The following is a 27,109-nucleotide window of genomic DNA, read 5'->3' as shown; positions in this document are numbered from 1 at the left end:
CACTCGCAAGTGTGTCTTCTGAACGTGTTTTCAGTGCTGCTGGTGGCATTGTAACTCCCAAACGGAGCCGGCTCTCGCCCAAAAATGTGGAGCGGCTGACAATGATCAAGATGAATCAGCACCTCATACCACCAGATTACAAAGTACGAGAAAGCACGCCGCATGAAGACGAGGAGGACGGCAACGTAGATGAGGGGATTTGTTCTCTGTTCGGTGGCACTGACCTCATCCTGCCTGAATTCGCAGAGTATGATGACGAAATCTTCTTCTTATTCCCTGACACCGAGCACTGAAAATGAGACAATTAATAAATAACTTTCTTTTTCGTCCTTATTCACTTTTATTCCTGTGTGTCTCTCTTTCTTTGTTTTGCACAGTTAATTTAATTCAACCTTTAATCACCTAATCCCAAAAACAAGACCATCAGCAGAACTGTCTTCACTTGTTTGCTTATTGATTTGAAGGTGCCGCAGTCTACATTCCTCAGGTTCACAAGTTCTGAAGAACATGCTCCTCTATCCTCCTCCTCCAGACTGCGATTTCCCTCAAAGCAGAGTGCTGGATTACGCCCAATGAAGAAAGACTCAGTACTTGTGGGGGTGTTCTACTTCTTTGCGGGTGAGTTGACGGATTTGGGCCCATTGCTGTGAAGCTCTAATAATGGATAAAAGTGTTTTGGACCAAATATGAGGTGGAAATTTCTTGCCGTTTTTGCTGACTTGCTTGCCTTTGAGGTGCTCTTTGGCGGGGTTCCGGGTGTTTGTGGGTGAGTTTTGGGGTCTGGGAGCACTGCTGCGACAGTGTAATCTTGATTGCATTTGCTTTTCAGGAAATCCGTGGTGGAAAACAGGAGTTATGATGATTGATGATGACCTAGCTGCACAGCGCGTTACTTTGGACCGAAGGCCGAGAGATATTGTAAGTATGAGATTTAGCTTTTTCGCTGTTTGGGGGTGTTGTCGCTTGGTTTTTAGCGGGTGGGTTGGCGGGTCTTGGCTGGGGTATTCCTGGGAAGGTCTAATGCCGGATAGAAGTGTTTTGGACAAAATCCTTAAGGAAAAGCCTTTTTTTTGCTATTTCTTTTGACATCTTGATCAATGTAGCGTTTTGGGGGGCTTCCTGCTGTTCGTGGGTGGGTTGCGGCCGGGGTCTCTGTCGAAGCACTGCTGCGACAGTCTAATCTTGATTGCATTTGCTTTTCAGGAAATCCGTGGTGGAAAACAGGAGTTATGATGATTGATGATGACCTAGCTGCACAGCGCGTTTGGAGGCCGAAGGCCGAGAGATATTGTAAGTATGAGATTTAGCTTTTTCGCTGTTTGGGGGTGTTGTCGCCTGGTTTTTTGCGGGTGGGTTGGCGGCCCGGGTCTTGCCTGGGGCATTCCTGGGAAGGTCTAATACCGGATAGAAGTGTTTTGGACAAAATCCATAAGGAAACACCAGTTTTGGCACTTTTTGTAAGTTAGGGTTCGTTAGGGTTAGCCCTAGCAGCAGGATTGCATGTGTTTCGGGGTGTTCTATTGCAACGCAGTTCTGGGGTTTTAGAGCACTGTTGGAGCGATGCTGGCTATGGATACTTTTGCTTGCTTGCAAGTGGTTTGAATACAATCCACGGTCTGTATTTGGGCCTACTGTTACTTTCAAAGTACGTTTTGTCTCCATTTTTCTGCTAGGCATCGTTTTGGGAGATCTGATTGGGGGTCTTCTACATTTTTGCGACTGGCTTTAGTAAGGGTCTTGGTGGGAGCATTGCTGGGAAGGTGACTCAGACAGAGCACGCAATTTCAAAAATATTCTACTGTCTATTAGGGAAATCAAAGTGTGACTTTTTGCACCACACAGCGTGCATACCTTTTATTTATTTATCAGTGGTATTGCAATAGCACTTCCTGTTTTCCGTTCAATAATTACAGGCCGGGTTTCAGTACACATCCGCCAGGCAGGCAGTGGACAGGGTGTCTTCTGTCAGTGGTCACCAACATTGATGGACGAAGCGTCAGCTGGAATGGAGGAGTGCCGCTAATAAGAGGAATTGTTTGCTGCATGCAACTTACTTACCAAATTCAACAGGACAACTCCAACAACATACAGAATACAGACAGATACAGTATCCATTGTTTTCTTCTATGAGTGTGACTGCATGTGCTTAGCTTTAGTTTGTACCCAAATATTTCTTTATCTTCAATTATTGTTTGTCCAGGCTGTACTTTTTTTTTCTTCTCTCAACAAAACCTACCCAAAAAGAAACCCCCATTCCCATCCATTTTCCAAACCCTAACCCTCTTCCCCCGGGCTGTGTTGTTTTGCTTGATGTCTGACTAAAATGACATCAATAATTCCACACACTTGCTGGGGAGGATAAGGTCATAGCAACAGGCTGGTGAAGGAATACGAGGATATCTTCTAGACTTACTCAGCTTCAGTACTATATCTTCTAGTAGTAGGAGCCAATGTCAAATAAATTCAACGCAAGTACTAGTTATACTTGCAAGCAAATACTTTACCATTTGTTAGGCTACATTATGGCACTGTTCTAGTGTACTGTCACCTGCTATATTCTCGATCGTACCGTAACCGTTCTAATGCTACAGTAAGGACAAACCAGGTTTCGTTTTCTTTTTTTCCATAGGCATGCAACTGCCACTGTGTCACACCACTAGTACCACCGCAATGAGGAAATTTCACCCGCCCAGGATTGCCAACGTTAATCCCCATTTCACGTGGAGCCAGCCCTGGGCCTAGCCCTAATTTCTAACACAAATTACAGGTAAGATAAGCGTTTGGTGGGAGGTAGTATAATGGAGTATTATTTAGGACTAGACGAGAGATTGACGGTAGTACTACTAAAGTCCTACGACTGTTCAGGAAAACAAACTTACTGTTACACCCCCGTCCCCCACCCACCAGACTGAAAAGCAGTAAAAAACAGGTATGGTCAGATAAAGTTTAAAAATGTATATTTATGTAGCCCTAACAAAATAATCTCCCTCAAGACCCACCCTAACCCCAACGATTGTCTTTGAAAAGTCCCAAAACGATCCCAACTCCCAAATCCCACCCCCCAAAAGTCTATAAAAAAAGGGCAAGGGACACTCCACTACTGGAGGGTGCTGGTGCATTTTGCGGCATGGGCATCATACTCCTTGCGGAGGGTGGCAAGCTCGAAGCGGAGGCCCTCCACCAAGTTCTTATAGTTCTGGACCTCCTGCTCCAGGTAGGACATTCGGACTCCTAGGCGGCGTTGGCGTGCCTTGCAGCTCCTGTGGGGGGCAGCTGGTCTTTCTGTTGCTTGGCGGTGGCGGTTGGCTTTGTTAGCTCGGCTCGGTCCCGCTGGAGCACTGCGCATGCTGGCGTCCCGTGGGGTCACGGAGGAGGATGCAGCTGTCCCAGTCGAGGATGTTGTTGTTGCACCGGTCGACTGCGTGTCCTCCTCCTCCTCCAGGGCCACCAGCCGCCGATATTCGGCGACAGTGGCATCCAGCCTCCGTTGCCGGGCCATTCGAGCCTGCTCCCTCCGTGATGTTGATTTGGAAGGAGCAACTATATGAAGAAAGAAAGACATAGTCTGTAACCAATGCTCCTTAGCATTAATAACACAAAGTGATTGAGCCGAAAGTTGGGTCACAGTACAAGTAGCAAATTGAAAGCACAGTACATAACTATTGAGGACAGTATCTATGTAACCTCCCACTTCTGCATCCTTGCTCTAACATTAGTGGTAGTTTAATGAACAAATTCTACGACCACTATGGACTTCCATTACAGTCGACTATGACAGTACACCAGTCTTATTCTTCTTCTTCTCTCTTGTTTAGGAAAATTGGTACGTTATCTTATGCAAGCCGGCAGAATGGCAGCACAGTGAACTTGCACCCGAGAAAAACAGTTGCACACCATGATGAGTGAGACAGACTTGCGTTACTGTACCCGTCCAGTACATGCGGGTGGTGAAGCTATTACTTTTGTATTACGGGTGGCACTGAGAATACTCTGTTACAAGGGCTACTGCTTAATTAATTTACCTTTCACCCTACAGTGCAAATGAGTACTAGAAAAGGAAAATGAAGAAGCTAAATAATTTGATTATCTATCACTTCACATGGGACGTATTTGATGACATATGGGATGACTTTAGGTGCTTTGCTTAATATTGAGTGAACAGTGATACACCCACACATGAATGACGCACTACAACTAAACTAAAGTTATTAAGAGAGGTACGGAGTGTCCACCGTAATAACCAGATATATGCTGTGCTTGCAGTTGCAATACAAAGTACTGCTACTATTCATGGTAGTATTGGACACATTTACAATTTCTTTTCGTTGCCTTCCCTACACTGGAACGGACGTGCGGGGGCGGTGGTACATGCTCTTCAAGGTAACACTTAGTTCATCCAGCGACCATCTACTCTCTCTAGATACACATGTGCTATCTAAGAGTCAGAGAATACCATGCTCCAGGCATCCATTCATTCAAAGTATACGCACACATACAGTTTCTGTTTCACCCACCCAGGCTGATGTCCTTCCACCCATCCTTGCTTCATCATTGACCCAGCCATGCACCATACCATATTCTTTCCTTCCCAGCCACCTCGGGGGCCAAGCAAACACATATCGTTCTTCTTTGCCAGCCATCATACAATTTCGCGTCCCACTTACTTACACCCTTCTTTCGCTTTTCGTTCATCCCATCCATCACGTTCGTCTAAGAACTTATTGGGATTCTTCTCACCAAAAACTTCACAGCTAAGTCGAAGTACATTTCGAGGAGGCTACTACCTGGTTGATTTGTAATACACCCGTGCAGAAAGCACACTATGCAGTCTTCAATCTCAATAAGTAAGGAATATATAGCTTACCTGTTCCCGCCACCACCGTGCGAACCCCCACAGGACCGTCCGCCGGCTCTTGCACCGCCTCCTCCCCAGAGTCCTCCGAGTCCTCGCCCAACACCGCCACCTCCGCGCTGGCCCCTTCACCAGATGTTACACCTACAAAGTACATTTAAGAATGTTAGAATACACCACTCACTACTATATAATATTTGGTCTAGGAGAAATGTTAAAAAAACAGAATACAATGTAATAAGTTGTGACTGTCTACTCTAAAGTAAAAATGTCCCTTTTTCCAGGGAAGGCTGTTGTCTTGCTGCACTTTTATGCACAACTGATGAATGCTTGCTTTTTATTTTTAACACGCACCACTTTTTCTCCTAACAGACAGAAGCTTGACTGACTCCTAAGAACACGACCAGGATCAAGTTCAAACCAGGTGAGAGCTCGGCTCGACCACAAGAAATGTGTCCAATTAATCGTCAGCACTAAGCACTTTTCCGTTTTCAGTTAAATAGTTTTATGACAAAGTAGATTTTAATAAATGTGTTTACTTTTAATAAAGCTTTTAAACTTAAATAGACTCTGTGGTTTTTGGTCCTCCAGACTAGAGTGGATGAGCTAAAGGTTTTGGAATTTTTGCAAGCATGAGTGCCTCTGACACTTCTTGACTGTGCTGTGACTCCGTACTCTCTTGTCCTGCGTACGATAATCTAGAGATCATTGGGGATCAATCATCGGTGACTTTGGGAGCTAAATGACTCTGCCACACTATCTAGTCAGTAAGGAGACAGTGCATAGAGCTATTGCTGAATAGAATGGGAGTCCAATGGAATTGCCAAATGTCCAATCTTAGTAAGCTACACAGACAGACTAATAAGAATAATCTAGTAATACCACAGGGAGTCATATTCGAGCCAGGATAAGAATTTATATCCAGTCTACAAGAAGATCAAAGACGATTTAGAAAAAATCGAATGAGGAACGCTAGGAAAAAATAGGTACTCTTTATTACAATTAAAACTTACTGGGGCCAGCAAAGGAGCCCTCGCCTGCCCGATCCTGGCCTGCATCCTGAACAGCACCCTCCTCCTCCTGTGTCCTCTTGCCCTTGGGGGGAGCTGATGTACAACATGAAAGAAAGAAAGACCAGAAAACATGGATGAGATTTGTCAACCAAATCAACCATTTCAAAAGAACAATAACACATTTTTTTGGAGAAATAGCAAATAGATAGACAACTATTCCACGGGATCTATCTCATGTGGTATACTACGTTATTCGTATTGCCTGATTTGCGGACCGTTGACTTAGAAAGTTCCTATGTAACTCAATAAACAGACTACTAAAGAGGTTTGCCTAGGCCTGGCACTGCAGGCAGCAGTCCGCAGCACGCGAAGTGACAGACAAAGTCCATCCTGCTTGCAGATCAGTGAATACTCAAACTATCAATCCACCCACCACCACCACTATTTCTTCTTATAGCCATGTGTCTAAAGGAAGGACTGGACTTCAGTCTGTTGGGGCTGATTTAGAAGTCCCTTGCGGCTCATTTTCCTCCATTGTTGCGTGACTTTTGTGACGCAGCGGCAGAACAAAAGACTCGCCATGGTGTTGGTGCGGCGTATATATTAAAAATATATATATATGGGCGATGCATCACGTTGTAAAGCCCTGCGCCATCAGGGGGCGTTCCGGCGCAAGGGAGGGCGTACCTGCGCAGGAACGAATCCTAAAAGTGGCTGAGGGAAATCTACAAGATGTCAATCAGTCACTTTTAAGACAATGATGCATGAGTCAAACCCTGCGCGCTTGAAGCCGACGTACGGCTTGATGCAGCATTGGGGAGATAGGGTACCCCAGAGCATTGCTGGAGCTGCGCCATCGTTGGCTCGCAACTCCAGCAATGCGCCGCCTTTACGGCACAGATGCGTAAGGCTTCTGTGACGTTTTGGGCCAATGGGTGGTGGTGGCATGGCACACAATTACTGCCGCATCCCTGCTACTTTGCAGGGATGCGCCGGTAATTGAAAATATGACCCTTAGTGTCTAGCATTATGCAGTTCTTATCTTTACACTACACTCATACATAATTTCTCAGGCCAATGAAATGAACACAATTTACAAAACAAATAAGCATAGTAGCAAGCAAGGCTACTGAGAAGGAGAGCAGTGCACCTGAAATGCATAGAAGATTTTGAAATATAATTTACCTACAATGTAATCGGCAGCATTATTGCTCTTGGTAAAGAACAAAGATTTGCAAATAACAGAGCCGGATAAAACAGAGTAGTGATGAATAGCTACTACTACTCACCAAGCCCGGGGACCTCTACGCCGAGCGCGTCCAGCAAGTCCCGTTCCCGGTCCATGACATCGGTCCAGCGGTGGGTGGCCTGGTTATATGTGCGCCGGACCCCAGAGAGCTTATACATGGCCCGGCACACCTTCTCCCACCGCTTCCGGCGCTCCCGGATGCCATAGCCAGTTGCGATCTTGCCGCCTCCCAAGATCGTCTTGGGGAGGCGGCGCTGGATGTGGAAGATGAGTGCGGCCACCTCCTCCGCGCTAAAGATCTCCCGTGGCACCACTTGCTCCCCCCTCAAACGCCCGCACGGGAGCCGGGCACAGGGTGCGGGACCCTTCCCCTTCTCAGGGTGCTTCCCCGGCTCCCTTTACCATGGTCTGGGCAGAAATAAAGTTAAATGATAAAGAAGAAATAGAATAGTGAAGAAGAAAAGAAAAGAGTTTAAAAAAGTAGTTTAAAAGTAACTAAAAGTAGCAGAAAACACAAAAATATACAGCTAGAAAAATAGAGGGATAGATAATAAGTAAAATAGATTAAATAAACTTCAAACAAGCAAAGGATGGCAGAGATTCAGAGAGGATACAGAAAGCATGCCCAGAACCATAGCAATGAATGAGAAACAAGATGGCCACGCCCGTTCACGACCGCATGGGTAAGTTCGCGCGAGATTTTCCTCGCGAGCACGCGCAAAATTGTACTAGCGAGCAGCACAGTTTGCGAGATTACACATAGCGGCCGGAAACGGAATTACGTCACGCAAACAAGATGGCCGCGCCCGTGTACGACCGCTAGGGTAACTTGGCAAACGTATAGCTACAAACGCCTCGCCAACACGCACAAAAGCACGCGAACATACACGTCGCAAAAAAAAAATTAGTGTATTCGCAAGCATTCGCGCCTTGCGAAATCGATCTCGCACGGATTCGCGCCCCAAAAAACGCGCGAAATTGATGAAAAAACGATTTTTGCTAAACTGAAAGCAATGAGCAGGTGCAAAAGTTCAAACTTAACATTTGTAACATTCACTGTAGTGCTTCCTGAGGGGCCCCTCCAGAGTTTGCAACTATGCTATGACCCTGCTATGACCCAAACAGCAGGCTCATAGAATAGCTACAAGTAGACCATAAAGGTCCTGTGAAAAAAAAATTCACTGCAACAGAAAGCAAATTACAGGTAAGGAAGGAAGCAGGTGCCAGCCAGACTGGAACTTTCTAAATAACTGACACATTAATCAACCCCAAATTAATTCATGGCAGTTGAAGTAGGGGAGGTGTGCTTGCTTTTTTCACCCCCCATAAACTACAGTGATAAACAAACCTAATGGGTGGCAGTGAGGATGTACCAGAGGGTGGCATGGGTGTCCCAGAGGGTGGCAGTGGTGAAACAGAGGGTGCTGTGAACCTGTGAGATAAACCAGACGTAGAAACAACATAGTCGCGGCCGTTGCGTGCCGAAAAGTAAGTTCGCAATTGCGAAATTGTCCCAAAATCGGAGCGAACGCTCGCCAACACAAAAAACGGGAAAATCCGCGAGAGTTCGCGTATCTTCGCGGATTGAGAATCCGTAAATCCGCAAATTCGCGTACGCGAGATCCGCTAGATCCGCCCATGCTTACTATTGATCCTATCAGAGAGTATGTCAGCTCCTTCAGAGTTCTACCTTTGATAAAACCTTTCTGATCTTCATGTATCAATTTAGGCATTAGTATATTTAGCCTATCCGCCATCACTTTAGCAAAAAGCTTATAATCAGAATTTAAAAGGGAAATCGGGCGATACGATTCAGCATTTTTTGGTGATTCACCAGGTTTTAAAATTAGTGTTATATTTGCCTCTTTCCAAGACTCCGGTACTTCAAAATTAAAGCAGAAAACTGCATTAAAAAGCTGCCTTAAAATAGGCATTACCTCACTGCTAATGCTTTATACACCTCTACTGGAAGGCCATTCGGGCCCGGTGCCTTTCCCTTCTTCCGTCCTTTCATGGCCTCTTCAAGATCTTCTATAGAAATGTCCTCATTCAAAATGCCCCTATCTTCATCTGATAACTGTTCCATATCATCTAACCAGGCAAGCACTTCCCTCTCGGTAATCATCAAATTCTCCTTATATACCTTCCCAAAATAATCCTGAAAAACTAGAGCTATTCCCCTGTCTTCACTAATCATCTTCCCTGACTCTACCTCCTTAATCTCTTTGATCGCATTTCTCACTTGATCGCTTTTAACCTTCCAAGCTAGTAGTTTGCTACAGCTCTCACCATATTAAAAATGCGTTAACTGACTAGAATCCCACTTCTCCTTAACCCTAACTCTTAATACTTCCACCAGACGCTATTTTACATTTAATATCTCTCCCCTCTCACTTTCAACAGCTTCCTGGTGGCCAGATCTTACTATGGCATCTTCCAGTTTTCGAATTTGTTCTTCTAAATCTTACACTTTTTTATAATATACTCTTCTCTTTTTTGCCGCTAAGGTACCAAGCCTACCTCTCAAAAATGCCTTATAAGCATCCCAAACCATACCAGTTTTGGCCAAACCTTGATTTATTTAAAAAAAACTCCTTAGTTTCCTGCCTTAACATCTCAATTGTCTCTGAGTTACTCAATATTGTTCGATCCAACCTCCATCTTGAGGTGGCCCTTTCCTGTCCTACCCTGAGACATAACAAAATAGCTGAGTGATCTGAAAGATGTGCCCCAATATGTTCCACTAGTACCACGTCATCCTTAATTGCGCGATCAACTAAAAAGTAATCTATTCTAGACTTATGTTTATATTTTTTATTATAAAACGTGAAACCCGTTTTTGAGCCTACCTTGCAACTCCAAATATCGCATAGGCCCCCCTGATGCATCATTAAGCGTACCTTATCCAACATCTTAGAATTAACAGCGGCTCTACTGTTTATGGATCTATCTAACTTGTGATCTAAAACTGTGTTGAAATCCCCTGCCATAATAATCTGACCAGTACAACCCAGTAGCTCATTCTCCAATTCCTCCAAATAGCCTGTATCATCCTGATTAGGGCCGTAATAGCCCACCAAACAAAAGTTATGCCCTGTTGGGGGAGATGTGGGGGGCAAAAAATAAAAATTCCTCAGAGGTTTTCTTTCCATAGTTTTACAACACAGGGTGGGGGTGTTGAGTTTTGGTGTTTAGAGGATGACAGGGGACAGTAGCAAAGAGCTAAAATTCCTATCATGGAATGTAAATGGTTTGAGAGTGAGGGGTAGGAGGGATAGAATAATGCAGTATTTGAAGGATTGCCCAGCCCAATGGGACCACAGCCCACTCTTAAAAAACTTTTTCATAACTATTCACAACCCCATTTGCAAATGGGTTACCACCTACTTGAAGTAGGCGGTAAAAAACAAATGTTATAGACCCCGTTTTGGTCGCTAAACATTCTTACATACCACTTCAGTTTGGTATTAGGGAGGGACACCCTAAACAAGTCCCTTCCCAACACCCAATTGGTATGTATTTGCAATTCTAAATTGCTACTCTGTAACATGTTACCAAATCGCAATTTGGGAAGCATGCATACAAAATCTATTTTTCCAGTCACAAACTGCCTGATTCCGTGGATTAGGCTGTTTGTGACAGGAAAAATGTTTGATACATCTGGCTCTAAGTTATTAGAAAATGCAGGTTAGATAAATGCAGGCACATCTATCATATCATCTCCCCTCTCTGGACCAAAATCAATAATGCCTCGCTAACACAGGGTCACATCCCAGACTGCCTAAAAACTGGCCAAGTCACCCCTATCCAAAAAAACAGACAGCTAACACCTCTGACCACAACAACTTCCGACCAATAACCAACATTCACATGCTAGCAAAGCTTTTTGAAAAATGTGTTCAGCAACAACTGAATCAACACACCACAAACTTCTATTTATTGAACATCCACCAATCGGGTTTCAGACCTGGCCATAGCAAAAAAAACAGCCATCCTACAGATAGTAGACGACGCCCTCTTAGCTCTTGACCGCAATGATACCTGCCTACTAGTCCTGCTCGACCTCTCATCAGCCTTCGATAGGGTCAATCACGACAAACTGCTAAAAAGACTAGAAAACAGGATGGGATTATCTTGGTTCAAATCCTTTCTGGAAAACAGATCGCAAGCGTTCATGACCAACAAGATCCTTTCTCTCTCCGCACCGAAACTACTAGGAGTACCACAAGACTACACCCTATCGCCCACACTATTCAACGTATATGTCGAACCACTTACCCATCTACTACAGCAGGCGAACATCTCATACCACATGTACGCAGACGACACACAACTTTACATTAAGATCACCTCCATTGATGAGATAAAGACAATTATTCTAGCTCTCAAAAAACCGTCCAATGGTTAACAACCAACTTCCTCAAGCTAAACTCACAAAAAAATGAATTTCTTTTAATCTCCCCCCAACAACTCCCAGGAAATAAAGGAATGAACCAAAATGATCACTGCTCTGAAGTGCAGGCCAATGTAGGTGGACTCCACAACATCACTTGGAATCACACTGGATAAGAATCTTAACATGCAAGCTCACATCTGTCAAAACTGCAGTTCAGTCCTTAGTCATATCAAGGCTGGAGGATGGATGCTCTACCCTCACAGGGCTTCCCAAAATCTCTGCCGCCCCTCTAAAAGCCTGTCTTAATGCCGCAGCAAGACTCATAACTGGATCTAGGAAATTTTACCACATATTGCCTCACCTGAAGGCACTCAACTGGCTACCCTATGATGCTCGTATTCAACTAAAGATGTCGTGAATCACTCACAAGGCCCTACATCACAACACCCCCCAGTACCTAGCCCAAAAACGTACACTATCTGGAGGAAACAGACATTCTAGGAGCGCAGATAATCTACTCCTGAAACCCTCACGGTTCAACAAGACTAAAACCTCAAACAGAGCTTTTTCAGGAGGGGCGCAAAGAATTTGGAACTCACTTCCGCCATCCATCAGAAAAATTGCCTCAACACCCCTCTTCAAAAAGGAAACAAAATCATTCTTGATGAACAAATTCCTTCCCTAAATTCCACACAAACACCACGCCAGCTTACAACCTCAAATCTGTCTAAACTTTAACTTTAACTTTTCGAAGCTAAGACGTGCACAATCTCGAATTGACTCTTTTTGCTCAGAACAGTTCTCTACTCTACAGTTATCCCCCGAACTCTGTTATGCTATGTTATTACTTTGTATGTGTTGTTCTTGTATGCTATGTTTTACTAAATGTGCTATGTTTTACTAAATGCGCTACTCAAACCTTGCTCACTATGTAAGGCGCTCTGTTCCCCTACTTTGGGTCTGGTTTGCGCTATAGAAAACTCTTAAAATAAAAAAATAATAATAATAATAAAATAGACATTTATTTTGAATTCGTGTTGGTAGGACCATTTGAAAAGATGGTCACTCCTGTGTTACTTTGTACTCTTTAGATGATGCTCATATCCATCTTAAGGATGTTTTTAGAGAAATCAATACTATTCAATAAAAAACTGAGAATGCTAGTGCTGCTGTGGCAAAATAATCAGATTGTAACTAACCTGTTGGTCTTCGATGAACAAGTAACTTACCTTTGCTAACACTCTTTCTGGTAGATATATCTGTAGTGTCCTCCCCAGCCTTGGTACAAGTAAATGATCACGCCTCACACAGAGCTCGGTATTACATATCTTTATTCTTCAGAGTGTTTAACCGTTAACTGCTCATACTACATCATGAATTTTCTTAACCACACCCAATCACTTAGGTTACTATTCTGAGGAGTCAATCACGGACCAAAGGGGTCCCACAATCTCTACTACACACTATACTACATCTTGCACTTCTTATATAAAAAGTTCACAAAAATGCAATTATAAATCATAACTCCTCAATGAGTCATCAAGGTGCTTGTATCAATCTTCCAGATCTCGTTGCTTGAGGCTGCAGAGACATAGGCGAGGTATCCGTTGCAGACACATGAACCACAGACACTGATGCAGTCTTTGGGCTATCCTGACTTTCAGATGGAAGGGTCATACTATGAATGACTGGAGTCACCGAACCTCAAGGAAAGTGTTTGAAATAAGAAGAATCACTTGTGATGGATTTTCCAGGACAATGAGCTTTCCCCGTGTGTCCTTTGCTAGTCACAACCCTCAGTGGATCAGCATCAAAAGGAGAATCTTAATTTCTCCATGACAATGACACGGTCTACTTTTTTTAACACAATACTAGGAGCACAGCAGCATCTATCCGCATAGGTCTTTCTTTTGCATTTTCTGAGAAGAATCAGTAGTTCTTTCTGTGGTTCATTGTGGCAATTTGGTTCCCCAGGCTCTCCCGAACATTATGGTGGCATTATGGTGGCAGGGCTTTCACCTGTGGTAGAATGAAGCGTTGACCTGTATGCATGAAGAGTAGAGTGTAGAACTGATTTGATGTCAAGTCTTTCCAGCGCAGCGCACTGAACGATCTTCTTGGGCAAGCTCATAAATCGCTTCACAAAACCATTCGCCTGGGGCAAGAGAGTTGTGCTTTTCTGATGCTTGACATTTAGAAGAGTGAGAAAATCTTTAAATTCTCAACTATTGAAAGGTGGGTCATTGTCAGATTTCAAAATCAAAGGAACACCTTATGTTGCAAAAATACTTTCTAATCTCTCAATGACTCTGTGATGAGTAGTTGACACCAGATCTTCCATTAGGAAAATACTGGAGTATTCATTCACAATTACTATTAGATGATGCCCATTGACAAGTTGAGCAAAAAAATCAATTGCAATCTTCCATGCATGTCTAAAGATCAGACATATTTAATTAATTGAACGGTTGTTTTGGAATACAAGCAGCTGCACAAATGACATGCCCTTAATACTTTTTCAACTCTTTCATCAAGACGAGGGTACCACAACCAGTTCTGTATGGCTTGTTTAGTAGCAATAACTCCAGTGTCCCCCATGTGCCTGTTCAATGCCTTGTTGTCTCAGGCTTTCAGACATAACAATCCTCTATCTTTGAAATATAATGCCTTCTGGGGTAACTGAATGTTCTTCCTGCACATTTTTGAATTTCTGGTATTCAAGGCCATCATGAAGTGGTCAAATATGGTTTCTCCAAGACTGATGTGTAATAATGTCTTTGAGTAGTAGCAAATGTCAGTGCTCATGCCAACAATGATTTGTTCCACTGATATGGCAGCAAGGTACTACATTTTACGATGAAGTTAACATAACAATCAGCTGCTTTAGAAGTGGTGCCATGACACAGTATTGGTACATGTGAGAAGTAGTCAGCAGAGTTTTTACCTTTTCCTAGACGATGCATAATCTAACTTCTGCAGCCACAACCACCACCTCTCCATGCGAGGGGCATCTTGGCTATAGGATTGCCAAAAGTGGTGAGTAATGCTTGGTGGTCAGTGGCAACCGTGAAGTGCTTTCTATGTAGCAACACATGAAACTGTTCACAAGCCCACAAAACAGCAAGGCTTTTTTTTAGATTATGAACAAGCATGTTTTGTCAGTGACAAACTCCTGCTAGCATAGCCACAATGTGTCTTGGTACAGTAGGATGTCCATTGTGCTGGGAAAATATGTTAATTAAACCCTTCTAGGCTGGCATCAACAACAATCTCGATCACACATGGAGCTCAGTATTACATGACTTCATTCTTCAGAGTGCAATTGTTAAATGCTCATACTACAGCAAAAACTTTCTTAACCACTCCCAATCACTTAAGTTTCTATTCTACGGAGTCCGTCTGGGACTAGGGGGGGGGGGGGGTCCTGCTATCTCTAATACACACAATACTACAATATCTAACCACACATTCCTCACCTATTGAATACTCCCCAGGCGTCAATCTGGATCAGGACACTTTTACAGCAGTAGCCCTGTCCACCTGTGGGTGGTGCATGGTGCTCCACACTGACCCTGTTCTGCACCAGAAATAACGTACAGGGCTCATTTAGGCACCACTCCCATGCACTGATGAAAGCTGCTTGAGAGGCAGTTAGCACTCGCAGACACATAGCCACAGCAGTAAATTGGCTTTGAACAGTATGCAGATTCCTAGACTTGGGATCTTATTAATAAGTAGAGCTCAAGTCACAGAACAGGGAGGATGGTATAGTCAATGAGGAATCTGCAGCCAGATAGAGCAACTACCAGATAGAGCTTAACCGAAGGTAAGTAACTTGTTCTTCTGATAAAGACTTCTAACAGCAGTTTCCTCACCTTTGAATAAGTACGAGAGCAGTACCAAGTAGGAGGCGGGTCTGTGAATTAGCTGACACCAATAAGTCCTATAGAACTGAGCGAGCGAAATGCCCCGCTCACCGAATCTGACTATCCAGACAGAAGTGCCTCATGAACATATGGAGCGAAGCCCACATAGCCACATGTAAGATGTCCTGGACAGGAACTCTGCATTTCAATGCAGTGGTAGCAGCTTTGACCTTGGTGGAATGAGCCTGCAGATGACCTGGAGGCTGCTTTTTAGCCAATGCATAGCAGATCTTGATGTAGAGTACGATCCAAAGTCGTACTCTACGCAGCCTTTCCTTTTTTTGCCCCAATGAACTCGACAAAAAGCTGAACATCTACCTGGTGTAGAAGCTCAGTGCTCTTTTGGGGACTAAACAATGAAGTCTCTCCTCTTCAGAGGTGTGAGGCAGAGCACAGAAAGCCATCAAGCTGATAGGTTTGTCGGTATGTAACTGTGTCACTACTTTAGACAAGAAAGATTCCTGCGTCCACAGAACCAGTTCACCTGGGAAGAAGGTGGTTTATGGCAGACTGACACAGAGATCTTGCAGCTCGCTCTCTCTCCACAATGTAATGTCCATGAGCACCACAATCTTGAGAATAACAAGCCACAGAGGACACCTATGAAGTGGCTCAAAAGCATCAAATATTTGAGGACTAGGCTAAGGTCTCACTGTGGCATGATGAAAGGTGAGGGAGGGAACTAGTGTTGGAGACCTTTCAAAAAAAGTATTACTACCGATTATTTAAACTTTGAGGGTTAGGAAAAAGGGGTGTCCTGCTCATTCAGGGATAACCTCACACTTGCAACCAAGCACCCTGCCCTCAGTACTGCAGAGCCTGAGAAAGGGGTGAATTGTAGGTTTTAAGTCCAGTGATCTCAGATATAACTAAACATATCTGCTGTAAGTGGTGCAAGCACCAACTCACAGTTTAAGTGGACTCTCATAGGTAGCACAATACATGCTGCAGCCCATGGGAGACCCCAGGTGTACCTATGCCCTGGGTAACTTAGTACCATATACTAGGGACTTCCGGGAGTACACCAGGAGCCAACTGTGGATGTCCAAAAGTACTTACCATGGTCAATGTAAGGGGAAAGCACAGTGACTAGGGTCCTGATTAGCATTATCCCAGTAAGACTAGGTCAAAAACATACAGACCCAATCAGAAAGTGGGGGTAACCATGAAAGCAGATCCTACTTTCCTACACCACCTGTCCAATGTGGTGGTCTGCCAACCTAGCAAGAACTGTTGAATCCTGCCTCCAACTGGGTGGCTGTACTCCACTAAGGGCACACTAAAGATGTTTGGCATTTGGGGCTGTGGGGGGCAGGGCGAAGTAGGACAGGACATTGGCCCAAAAGTCACGTTGAACCAAACCTCTGTGGCAGTGAGCGCTGCAGCCCTGAGAGTGCTGGGCAGAATGCTGGGGCTCAATTGGCTGATGGTATTGGGTTCCTCTACTAAGGCTGCAAAATAAAGAATGGTATGGCTAATATGGCTGGCGAGCCAGAACAGATAGGACCATGGGTGTGCTGTGGCCCGGCTCTCCTTGAACTGCTCTAGAGCAGAATCTGCCTTGTTACCAAATAGGCTAATCCCGTCAAAGGGTATGTGTATAATGGACAATTGGGCATCACCTCAAAAATGGGGCGACCACAGCCAGGGGTGGTGGCGAATGGCAATGCAGGTACCAATGCTCCACCCAATAGAATCAGTGGTGTCCGAGTCACAATGAATTATGAACCAGGCCGCATCACGACTTTCCTGTGCAGCTTGGGCGAGGACAGGTCAGAGGTCTTCTGGGACAGCTGGGAGGACTTGAGCCACCAATTCCTAGAAAGCAGTCAGGGGCAGCTGGCATTGACAGACTTGAGAGCTAAACTAGTGGAAGAAAATACCCTCTTCCCATAGGAAGTCAGCTGGACTCCCTAACAACTCCTTTGACTTCTAGACCTGAATCGAGCCTTCGACTTGGACCGGTCTCATTGCGGAATCTTGCAGTGCATGGCGCCTAGATTTTGTTAAGCAGTCTCCTATGGCCTTCGGGTTCATCATCGTACAGTCACCGCAGGCTTTAGAATCGTGGCTTGACCCCAGGCGAACCTGATGCACAAGTTACTACTTCTGTAACGATATATCTGTAAGAGACATTAGTTAGTGATAGATTGCTTACCTTAGAATATCTCCAGGCGTCAGACTGGATCCGGAAAATTTTGCTTAGCAGTACCCCTGCGCGTTAGTAGTTGGTGTCCTGCGGCTCCGTGTCTGTCACTGGCGTCGTCAGCGACGAGATGACATCATAAGGAGTACTTAGTCGCCACCCATGCACGCTGACGTCAGTTCTGTAGACGACTTTCCGTGCCAGGAACGCAGAGCATTGGTGCATAAAACTAGGGCCCTGGAAGGGATAACCCTAACCCTAGTAATCAGTCCGCAGAACGGGGAGGATGGGTGGGCGGTAAGGAATCTATCACTAACTAATGTCTCTTACAGATATATTGTTAAACAAGTAGTAACTTATGCATCTGAAAGAAACACGTTAGTGATAGATTCCTTACCTTAAAATAGATATCCCAGCAATACCAACCCAGGAGGTGGGTCTGCGAACAGGATTGCACCAGAAAGTCACGGAGCACAGAACGGCCAAAGAAGCCGTCTCTCTGGACCTGACTGTCAAGGCAGTAGTGCTTTGTAAACGTGTGCAGCGAGGCCCACTTAGCTGTCTGACAAATGTCCTGCAAGGGAACCCCGCGTCCCAAGGCAGGAGTGGCTGCAGTTGCCCTGGCCGAATGGGCACGCAGCCCCACAGGAGGCTCCTTCTTGGCCAAGGAGTAACATGCTTTGATGCACAGAACGACCCACCGGGAGATGGTCCGTTTGTGCACAGCCTGACCTTTTTTGGAACCTACGTAGCCAACAAAGAGCTGATCATCCACCCGGAAGTGTTGTGCACGCTGCAGATAGAAACCGAGCGCACGTTTCGGGTCCAGAAGGTGGAGCCTCTCCTCCTCCCTGAAAGGATGCAGAGGCGAAAAGAAGGTGGGTAAAGTGATGGTTTGCCCGATGTGGAAGGGCGTGAAAACCTTTGGCTAGAAAGAAGGACGGGTCCTTAAAACCACCTTGTCCGGATGAACAGAAATGAAAGGAGGTTTAGAAGAAAGAGCCTGGAGCTCACTCACTCTTCTGGCAGAGGTTATAGCTACCAGGAAAGCCATCTTTAAGGTGAGAAGATTTAAGGGACAGTTATGAAGGGCTCAAAGGGAGCGCACATTAAGTAAGTCAAGACAAGATTCAAGTCCCACTGAAGCATTATGAAAGGCACGGGAGGGAACGTGTGTGAAATGCCTTTGAGGAAATGGTTAACAACTGGGGACTTAAAAAGAGAAGGCTGATCGGGAAGCCTTAGAAAGGCGGAGATGGTAGAAAGATAACCTTTGATAGTGCCCAGACCAGAGCCCTGCTGGGCCAAAGACAGAAGAACCTCAGAAAGAGGGGCAGAAAGGGGATCCACAGCCTTTGCTGTGCACCATGCCACAAATTTGTTCCATCGGCAGGCGTCTACTGTTTTACTGGAGGGACACCTGGCTGCCAGAATGACATTACAGACCTCGGGAGGAAGGTCGAAAGCCTTCAACTGTCGTGGCTCAATCTCCACACATGAAGGTGGAGGCTGGACAGGTTTGGGTGGAGTACCGTCCCCTGCTGCTGCGACAAAAGATCCTCCCTAAGAGGCAGACGGATCGGGGGAATCGATGCTCATATTGAGTAGGTCAGGATACCATACTCTTCGAGCTCAGTCCAGAGCCACCAGAATGACTTGGGCCCGGCGCGCCTGATCTTCTTCAGCACTCTGGGCAGAAGTGGTCGAGGCGGAAAGGGGTACAACAGACCGCAGCTCCACTCGTGACGAAAAGCAAGTGCCGCCTTGGAAATTCCAACGTGCAGAACTGATGACATTGCGCATTCTGTTCGGTGGCAAATAGATCTAACCAAGGCTCTCCCCACGGCTTGATCCATCAAGCACCGGCGGCTGAGTTTGTCCGCCCTGGCGTTCAGGGAACCTGCCAGGTGTTGAACCACCAAGGTAATGCCTTGACGTTCCAGCCATGTCCAGAGGCGCAGCGCCTCCTGACATAGGGTCCACGACCCCACCCCACCCTGTTTGTTGCAGTACCACATGGCGGTGGTATTGCCCGTGAACATCTGCACTGCACTCCCCGGACAGAGGGAAGGAATGCTTTCAGTGCAAGCCAGATCGCCTGAAGCTCTAAAAGGTTGATATGAAGCCGGGACTCAGCCGGAGACCAGAGGCCTCTGATCTCTGCCTCTCCCAAGTGGCCTCCCATCCCAATAGGAACGCATCCATCACCACTGTGTGCTCCGGTTGGGGAAGGGAGAGGGATCTGCCATTGACCCAATCGCGATTCGTGAGCCACCGCTGCAATTGTCGTGCAGTGCCCTCCGAGATCTGAACATGATTGGACAGGTTGCACTGATGTTGTGCCCACTGGAACTTCAGGTCTCATTACTGATCCCGCATATGCCATCTGGCATGTGTCACCAGCAGGATGCAGGATGCAGGATGCAGGAGGCCATCAGGCCCAGGAGCCTGAGGGTTATCCTGACCAAAACACAGGATAGGGGCTGAAAGATCGGAATCATAGCCTGAATATCCCGGATTCGTTGCTCGGGAGGATAAACCCGAAACAACGCCAAATCTAGAACAGCTCCGATGAAGGGGAGCTTCTGAAAGGGACTCAGGTGCGACTTCGGCACGTTGATGGAGAACCCCAGCAAGTGCAGGAGGTCGGCCGTAGTCTGGAGGTGGTTGACGACTGCCTGGTGCGAGCCCGCCTTCAACAACCAGTCGTCGAGGTAGGGAAAGACTGACACCCCGGACCTGCGCAGATGAGCTGCAACCACCGCCATCACCTTCACGAACGCCCGAGGGGCACTTTTAAGGACAAACGGGAGCACGGCAAACTGAAAATGCGCCCGGCCTTCCATGAACTGCAGGTAGCGCTGGTGGGCCGGCAGACCTTGGTTGTAAAATAAAGCGTCCTGTAAGTCCAACACCACCATCCAGTCTCCAGGGTCGATAGCAGTCGGGACCTGAGCCAGAGTTAGCATTTTGAACATCTTCTTCCAGAGGAAGCGTTTGATGTCCCTGTGGTCCAAGATGGGGCGCAGGCCCCCCTTGTCCTTCTTGGGGACCAGAAAGTAGTGGGAATAACACCCACTCCCTACTTCCTGCCCAGGAACGTGCTCAATGGCCCCCTTGGCCAGGAGGGCCGTGACTTCCTGTCGGAGAAGAACCAAATGATCCCCAACATGCGGTGGCACTGAGGTGGCATGGCTGGAGGGGAGAGCTGGCAGATTATCTGCAGCACCCACTTGTTTTTGAAACATATTTCATTGTTTGCATTACAACGACAGTGCAAAGTTCTGTACAGTCAACAGTTACAGAAGCATAACTCTCCGAGTCAATTACTAGTTCGACCCCACCATACAAGCTCACATGCTATAAAACGATGTATCATTTCCCAATACAATAATGACAAGTCAGTCTACATGGTAACTATATCACGCCTCTCGTTATGGAGAACCTTAAACCTCTTACCAAAAACTAGTCCTAAACCCAACTGAACCCACCCCCCTCCCCTCCCACTGGTGTGCATCACATTAAGTACAATATCTAAAGCGCGTTTCTTGATCTAACTAAAATCCAAGGTTTCCCATAAGGGGTGTATAATGGGCCTCCCAAAGCTAAACCGTCCTACATCGATCCCTCCTCTGATTGTTGGTCGGACAGAGATTGTACCTATGCCTCACATGCTCTCGCCGAATTCAGCGCTTTCTCATTGTTCAAGCGTCGTGCTTGCTGAAATCTAATAACACTCTCACTGCTAGCCCATTTATTCAGCTCAGCCCTCCACCTCTTGCTGTTGGGACCCTCCTTTGATTTCCAGTGCATCGTTATTTTTCTCTTTGCCAGCAGCAACCCCATATCTACGAATTTACTTGTCATCTTTGTCTTGGAGGTATGAGGGAACCAATGTAATATACATGTTGCCATTTCAAAATCTAATTGACGCTCAGTGACTGCGTTCAATAGGCCTCCCACTTTGTCCCAATAATCCCCCAGCTTCGGACAATCCCACAGCATGTGTTCTAGTTCCACCCCCTCACTTGCGCACCTAGTGCATGCTGCATTGTCAACCGTAAAATACTTCTGGATCTTACCCGGTGTCAAATATGCTCTGTGTATTAAAAAGAAGTGCACTAGTTGAAACCTTGCATTCCTGGTGCCTTTCCAAGCCCTGCGTAGAATATGTCCCCATGCAGTCTCCGGTATAGGCTTCCCAATGCCTGTCTCCCATTTTAGTCGTAAGGTATCCAGTGGAGCCAATCCCTCATTCAGCATTCTTGAGTAAAGGCACATAACTGCCTTAAAAGTCCCTGCTGCCATCACGACATACTGGCATGCCATCGTTGTTTTGGGCTCTACCAATCCCTCCCTCCAATGTTTCCAAATTGCATACACCAGGGCGGCGTGCACCAAAAATCCTTCCCTGCGGAGATCATACCTTTCCTGTAATGTCTGATAGGTCAATAATTCCCCATCCTCGTATAAATCTCCAAGCACCTGGATCCCTGCCTGTTCCAACTCCATCAAGGACGTCCAGTCTCCACCATGAGGTAACGCTGTAATCATCCCCAATGGAATTTCAGGTGCATATGGATGCATCACTCCCGCACTGCGCTGGCCTCCGTCAAGACCTGAAGTTTAGCTGCCAAATAATAAAGTTCCAAGTCAGATACCGCTAGCCCGCCCTCTGCCTTCGGTCTCACCAGTGTTGTTTGGGCCACTCTCCGCCTGCCAGATCCCCAGAGGAACCCTACAATTATGGATTTCAGTAATTTAAACAAAGAGCTCGGTATCTAGATGGGCAATGTTCTAAAAAAATACAGCAGCCTAGGCAGTGCCACCATCTTTAACAAGGCAATCCGTCCGATCACAGATAATGGAAGCGTACTCCAAAATGCCATGCTACCTTTCAGTGCTCGCACGCATCTCCCGATGTTCCCTTCTAGCATATTGTTGACCTCATGATAAATATGCACACCAAGGTATGCCAAACATGTCGGCTCCCAGCGCACATTCCGTGATATCGTAGGCGTCAGCCCACCGGGCTTCACTGGAAATAAACATGTCTTAGCCCAATTTACCCTTAATCCCGAAATGTCACCAAACTCCGACAACAAGCCTGCAGCTCCCTCCAGTGCTCCTTCCGCATCCGCCAGAAACATCAATAGATCATCCGCATACAGCGAGATATACTGCTGTTCCCTACTGAATTCCAGGCCCTCATATTATAGTCCCAACCTAGCTCTCGCTGCCAAAGGTTCTATTGCCAGAGCGAATAATAGCGGAGAGAGGGGGCAGCCTTGCCTTGTCCCGCGGGACACTTGGTAGCGGGGTGAGATTAACGCCCTCACTTTCACCCTAGCCCCTGTGGAGGTATACAACACCTTAGTCCATACTGCAAATGCTTCTCCCAATCCAAAACACCCCATTGTCTTATACAAGCACAACCATTCCCAACTATCGAAGGCCTTCTCTATGTCCACTGAAAGTATTGTGACCAGAGATGAGCCAAGACGGTCCTCCCCCAAAATCCTCATTAATCTCCGCACGTTTATGGCTGTGTTTTAGTTGGGATAAACCCAGCCTGATCCCCATGAATCAAACCAGTCATGTGTTGCAGGAGGCGAGACGCCAAGATCCGACTCAAGATCTTATAATCAGTTGACAACATTGATAATGGTCGATAGGCAGCTGTGTCTGTACCCTCCCACCCAGGTTTTAACAATGGGATAATGAGCGTCTCTCTCATCGTCATAGGAAGTTGGCCCAAGTCCCGCACCTCCCTATAGACCTCTAGCAACTTCGGAGCCAGCAAATCTACATACTGCAAGTATAATTCTATCGGCAATCCGTCAACACCCGGAGTCTTATTGCGAGCCATATGTTTAGTTGTGCTCCTAATTTCCTCAATTGTTATATCTCGGCCCAAATATTTTGCTTGTTCCTGCTCCAGTTGCGGGAGGGGCGCGCTATCTAAAAAGGCGTTAATTTCTGATTCTCCCGCCACCACTTCGTCACATAGTTTTTATAATCGAAGTACTGTAGTCTCTCTAGCTCCGCAGCCACTGCTTCCTTTGCCTCCACTACCTTTCCTTGTACTTCTGGATGTTCAGGTCTTGCTTGTTCAGCCGACCGCAATCTCCTTTCCGCCCTGTCTACATCCTGCAGCAACACCTTCCACACTCCTACGTGTTTACTAATACAGAGCCCCCTTATCACCACCTTAAAGGTGTCCCACTCTATTGCTCTAGTGGAAGCTGTCCCTGCATTTTCATTAAAATAATGTATTATCCCCTCTCCGATTTCTCTTTGGAAAACCAAATCGCCTAGCGTTTCAGGGCGCAATCTCCAAGTAGGGATTTCGGATTTTACCACCATCCAGTGCATAGTAATCAGCAACGGGTTGTGGTCGGACAATGTCCTAGCAAGATATTCAGAGTGGGTTATGGAAGGCACTATCGATGTTGAACATAAGATTGCATCAAGCCGAACATGTAGTTTGTTCATTGCTGAGAAGTAGGAATAGTCCCGGTCTCGTAGGTGGTGGGTTCGCCATACGTCCACTAAGTTCCATCTGGTTTGCCAATCCAGTCTGTATTTTGCCAATCTGCGGACAGGGGAATCTGGCAGGGGGGGTGTGATCTGTCCCGAGAGACATCCGCTATGGAATTAAAATACACTCCTAACACTACCGGACCTGTAAAGTAATGTGCCAATATACCTAACATGCGGTCTAGGAAGCGCGCCTGGTCTATGTTTGGTGCATATATACTACATAGCGCTATGTCCCTACCATGTAAGCGCCCCTCAACGGCTACAAATCTGCCTTCAGTTTCTATGGTTTGCTTTGTGACCTGAAAAGGGACCCCCGCTCTCATCCAAATCAATGCCCCCCTTGCAAATGCCGAGTATGATGTAGTAAAAGCCTGCCCTATCCACCTGCGCTGTAATGCCAGGACTTCTGCTTTAGTAAGGTGAGTTTCTTGGAGCAGTGCTATATGTACTCCTCTCCTGACCAAATACGCATGAACCTTATGGCGCCTTGTCATTGTGTATATCCCCCTTATAGTCCAAGTGACACAGCGTAAATCAGGTACTAACCCCATCATAGTAGAATAACTTTCTCATTTCATTCCATACAATATTAAACATACCGGTGATACCATTGTCCCAACCATTCCCCCAACCCCCTGCCCTCCCATCCCCCCAAGAACAGGTCCTAGAACAAAACTGCTAGTCCCTATCCAAACCATGCTAACAATCAACAGACACCTAAGCCCACCAGTAGTCACTGCGGGCATGCCTTATGGGAGATGGGGGGTGCTCAGTGCCAACGGGCGACCGCGTACGTTCCAGGAATAACCCCGCTTTGATCCCCCATTTAAACACAGAATCCTCTTCTCACCCGTGCACCTTTCCATAAACTACCGATCACCTACATATTGTTCGAGTCTTTCATCCAAGAGCGACCCCGTAAAAGACCTCATGGACTACCAAGCGCCAGCACCCCTCAGCTGCATCAGTGTTTGCAAGCCTCCTCCCATCTCCCAACATTCCCACAACAGCCCCCCGAATTGCAAACCATTACTCATCTAATAGTGTCATATAGTTACTGCTTACCTATATACTGTGTTAAGTTAGCATGAGCGTATTAAATGTTTAAACACCATTTTTCCTTTTGCTGCTTTTGCACACGACACGTACTTGTTATTTTATCTTTCAACCTAGAAGAGCGTTGTGATTTATATGAGAATAATATCTTATTGCTCTGATATCAGCTTTGTTTGGTAAAATATGTCTGCACAGTGAGTGCTGAAGCCTCCAAGGATAACTCGACACAGTGTTGTTGTGAGGTCTGATCTTCGCACCTTTTTAGACATGACATGAATGCAGCTGCTGCCAAAATCTGGCTTTACGCGCGTTTGATATTGCTTTGCTTCGAGCACACGAACACACTTGATGGTGCTTCGCATGCAGAGAGCTGGTGGAAGATGATGTGATCCTCTGACACTGAGATCTTGAGGTATGGGCCCGCCCTGCTAAAACCCAAAGAGACCTTCTTAGTTATAATATAATATACTAGATAGGGAGGGTGAGAATTAGGTGTTGTTAACTCCTATTCATTACAGCATTTTAGCATGCTGTCACCTTTTGCTTTCTATGGACTAGTAACTATGCTGATAACTTTGTTTCTTATAATATGTTTGCTTGTATTATATAAGATACTGCGTTTGAGAACCCTGCATTAGTAAATAAATATTTCAAATATGCACGTGTCCTCATTTACTCCACGTTCTGGTTTGAAATGATTGTATAACGAAAGAGTGTTCATGTGTTCCACGATACCTGAGGTATTCTAAGTTCATGTTCTGGTTTGTCTAAACTTTTGGAGTTTGTTATGACCAATGAGACACTGTAGCTAGCTCGGTAAGGGGATTTTGGGTACTGAGGTGAATTTTGGGCCATCCTAATTCACTGAGGTTCCAAATCTCTATGCACAGTTCTGTAGGAGAACGGAATTCCCGCTACAATAGTCCATCCGCGGTGGCCGGGGTGACCTGCGGAAAGCATAGACTGTCCGCCTCTGAGGTCTCAGCGTCTGACTGTGCTTTGTCCTTCTCTGAGTCCATGCCCTCCGGCGACTGCACCATCTGTTCTCCCGACAAAGCCGACACCGCCTACAGCACCCCCGCCGTTCTACCTCAGTTTGTGACATCGATGGTTTCCGCAGAGCCCGCCGCAGTGCCAAAGCCGTTGCGACTTGCGCTGATGAAGTTCCCCCGAAGACTCCCAGACTTGGCGATCCATTCGATCCATTCCATCTCTGTAAGATTCCAACCACGTCCATGCGTCCTCTGGGGTATCATGGAAATGAGTGCTACCATCCAATATTATTCTCAGTTTGGCTGGGAACAACCGGGAGTACTGGAGTCCCTCCGATCTCAACTCTTTTTTAACCGTCATGAAGGACCCACTGCGGCGCTGGATTTCCAAGGTATAATCCGTAAAGATAGTCACTTTGCCGTTTCCGACTTGATATGGGCCATCGGTTCGCGCTTTTTGGAGTAGTAAGTGCCTGTCCTTATAATGCAGCAGTCGGGCTACCACCGGGCGGGGAGGACGCCCCGGCTGTGGCGGCTTCGCAGGCACTCTGTGCACTCGCTCTAAAGTGTAGAAAGGAGACAATCCCTCAGGAGCCACCACTGTCCTCAACCAGTTCTCCAGGTATTGCACCATGTCCGATCCCTCCACTTTTTCAGGCAGGCCCACCCATCAAATGTTATTCTGCCGATTTCTACTTTCAGCGTCCTCAGCACGTTTCTCCAGTGCCAGGATACGGTTCAAGGCGCCCGTCATTTTGTTCGCCAAAGCAATTTGGGCCGGTGCCACATCCTGCAGTATTCCTTCCACTTGTTTCACGCTATCTGTGAGCTTAGAGTGATCCGCTCTGAGGAGGCCAAGCCCCGTCGCCACTTGTGCAATGTCTTGTTGCAGGGCCGTGCAAGAGTCTGCAATCGCAGCCAATATTCATCAAACTG

General features: G+C 46.2%; 1 protein-coding gene across 1 annotated transcript in view; it reads right to left on the bottom strand.

Annotated features, from left to right (window-relative positions):
* C9H14orf39 (chromosome 9 C14orf39 homolog) overlaps positions 1–27,109 on the bottom strand; it is a 1,496,166-nt gene that overhangs the window by 921,183 nt on the left and 547,874 nt on the right. The gene's annotated exons all lie outside the window — the stretch shown is intronic.

The sequence above is a fragment of the Lissotriton helveticus genome, chromosome 9, assembly GCF_964261635.1.
Source record: "Lissotriton helveticus chromosome 9, aLisHel1.1, whole genome shotgun sequence".
Classification (NCBI taxonomy): domain Eukaryota; kingdom Metazoa; phylum Chordata; class Amphibia; order Caudata; family Salamandridae; genus Lissotriton; species Lissotriton helveticus.
Note: the sequence above shows the minus strand (reverse complement) of the source record. Positions and strands in the feature narration are given on the sequence as shown.